The sequence below is a fragment of the Adiantum capillus-veneris genome, chromosome 16, assembly GCF_014529385.1.
Source record: "Adiantum capillus-veneris isolate H3 chromosome 16, ASM1452938v2, whole genome shotgun sequence".
Taxonomy (NCBI): domain Eukaryota; kingdom Viridiplantae; phylum Streptophyta; class Polypodiopsida; order Polypodiales; family Pteridaceae; genus Adiantum; species Adiantum capillus-veneris.
In genome coordinates this window covers 119,255,711-119,258,301 of record NC_140946.1, presented here as the reverse complement: position 1 = coordinate 119,258,301, position 2,591 = coordinate 119,255,711, and the positions used below count along the sequence as shown (strand labels likewise).

Genomic DNA, 2,591 nt, shown 5'->3' with positions numbered 1-2,591 from the left:
GTTTTTTTCTGCTTGCTGATTGCAAGACATGCCCAACTAGGCAATTGAAGCCTCTTTGCGTAGCTTCTTGCATGTTTGTACAAGTTGCACGCCAGGGTGAGCAATGGAATTGCACAGGCTTTGGGATGCGTCAGAAAAGGCAGAAGGAAGACAAACGAGGGTAGAGGAAAGATGTGCATCTCGTGTGTGTGTGGTCGGTGGTTGACGGGTATGCAGAAAACGGTGCTGGAGGGCAGAGAGATCACTGTTTGCTCTGCGGAGTCTTCTGTCCTCTGTGGGCGGTGGGCAGCCATGGTGAGTAGGGCTTGTGTGTGCGCAGAACAGGGATGCAAGGGAACGCGGGGGGGGGGGGGATTCTGATTATAGGTGTCTCGATTTTTTTAAAGGAACTGTTTTAATTTTCAGTTGGAGTTGTTTCACGCAGGCAGTAGGTGTTCAGTTCAATTTTCAGCTGGAGTTGTTTCACGCAGGCAGTAGGTGTCTCGATTTTTTTAAAGGCAGTAAGTGATTCAAATTTTTTAAATGTGTAGGCAGAAGGTGATTCAAACAGCGGGAGAAAGTAGTGATCGTGAAGGTATAATCTGTTTTTGCAAAGCAAATCATTTAATGCCCTATATCATCATTTGATTAAATTATGTACTTGAATTTCATGCTTGCTATAGTTTGTTAAGCGGTTTATGTTCACGAGGGTCCAATGTTGTAGGTTATCATGGTGAGGATGAAGAAAGCTGCACGTTCGCTTGGTGATAGTGGGGATGCATCTGCATCTTTGGTCCGTAGGGGTAGACCTAGGAAGACCGAGGAGGAGCTGCTGGCGGCTGAGAGTAGGCGTCCGAAGAGGTTGTTTGAGCTAAGTATCACTATCTCCGTTGGGGGGGCGGACGTAGACAGTGGCATGCTCCATGTGCTGAAAGAGTTCCTAGAGAAAGAGACTATTGCTGGAATGTGTTCCATCGAGCGTGGTGGAACGGTATTCCACTTGCACTTCCAAATGGTCGTGCGTATTATGTCCACGTCTATTATAGTAGTCAACAAAAAGGTGAAAACATACTTGGGATGGGATAGAGAATCGCTTGTGGGTGCCACAGTTCTTTGTAGGGCACTAAAACAGAAAAACATGCACACGTTTCAGGGGATGATTGGTTACTGCTTAAAAGACGTAGGTTCAGATCATTTTGAGAATGTTGGCCACAACATATCTCCTGATGACATTAATAAAGGGATCGAGCTTTACACGCTTCATGGGGCAGCCGACCTGAAGAATAAAGTCTGCTTGACAAACACCAATGTGTTTGATAGGGCTTTCATGTATTGGAAATATAGTTTGAATCACCCTTTTGGTCATGACTTTCTTGGTACTCTACACCGCATGATTAAGAGCGGCAAGTACTACCCGTCCTCCACTTGGATTACACCTTACCAAGGACGTGGAATGGAGCAACGGAAAAGTGTTGCTGTATGGAAGTGCATGGCATTTCCGAGCACAGTAACGTACAACGACATACTCGACATTTTTGTACTCCAAGGTGCCACTCACCCCCCGTCTGGATTGATTCCTAAAAAGATGGCAAAACAATGAAAGGTATTCCATTAACTCCTCCTTTGTAATGTGACGGCCTAATTATTGGTGTTATTATTTGTCTTTATGAACCGCAGGGCAAGGTGAGAATATGGCAAGGAAGGAAGTGGTGAACATATCTGATAGCGAAGACGACGATATTGACGCTGGCATTGTAAGTGACTTTATTCCACTGCTGAAGAGAACTAAAACTGACGTAATTGCATGCTAGGTACGTTGCTACAATTTTCTTTTGCTGCATTTTCTTTGTTTGTCGATGACTTTTTCTTCTGTATGATGGCTATCGTAGGTGCACGCAATGGAGTCAGCGGAGGCTGCTGTGGAAGCTGAGGGAACGCAAACGGATCCGAGTCAACATGATAATGTAGACGATGCAGTATTTCAAAGATTAGAGGATGTACTGATGCAAATCTGGCGCTAGCTCCGTGGTGGCAATGCAGACGACAATGACACTCTCCGTGCTTGCATAGTCAATTGCACACAGAGTGTCAAAGACATGTTGCAAGATGTGCAACTTAACGTTGCTGATGTCCAGGTTGCAGAAATGCAAAAACGAATAAATGCTTTGTCAAGGGAAATAGTTTCTTTCAAGTCACAATTGAATAGGCTGAACGCAATAGCTGTCAGACTCGGAAACATAGCATCTAGAAATTTCCACTTATAACAGCAACAATAGTTTTTATAGAAATGGGACATTTGTAATTACCTTTTTGGTCTATATTCTTACAGTTATTGACAGAAGAAGTTATTGTAATTGTTGTGGTTATGAATTTTAAACAAAAATACAGTTCTTCATATCGTCTTCTCTTGTAAGAAAGTTGTTGTCGTTTTGTCTCAAGAAATGAATATCGCCTTGCAAATCTTTCCCATGGGTTTTTTTGTAATCGTTAAAAATTAATGCAATTGTCTATGGTCTACTGCTTGGATTTAAAGAAGAGAATCTTGGAAGATATGAATTCCTTTTATGCAGAGCGAGTAGGAAGAGTAGGAGGTCATTCTTGAAGAAAACAAT

General features: G+C 43.0%; 1 pseudogene; it reads left to right on the top strand.

Annotated features, from left to right (window-relative positions):
• The first annotated feature begins 709 nt into the window (after nt 1–709).
• LOC147439736 (uncharacterized) lies at nt 710–2,243 on the top strand (annotated as a pseudogene).
• Nucleotides 2,244–2,591: the final 348 nt, after the last annotated feature.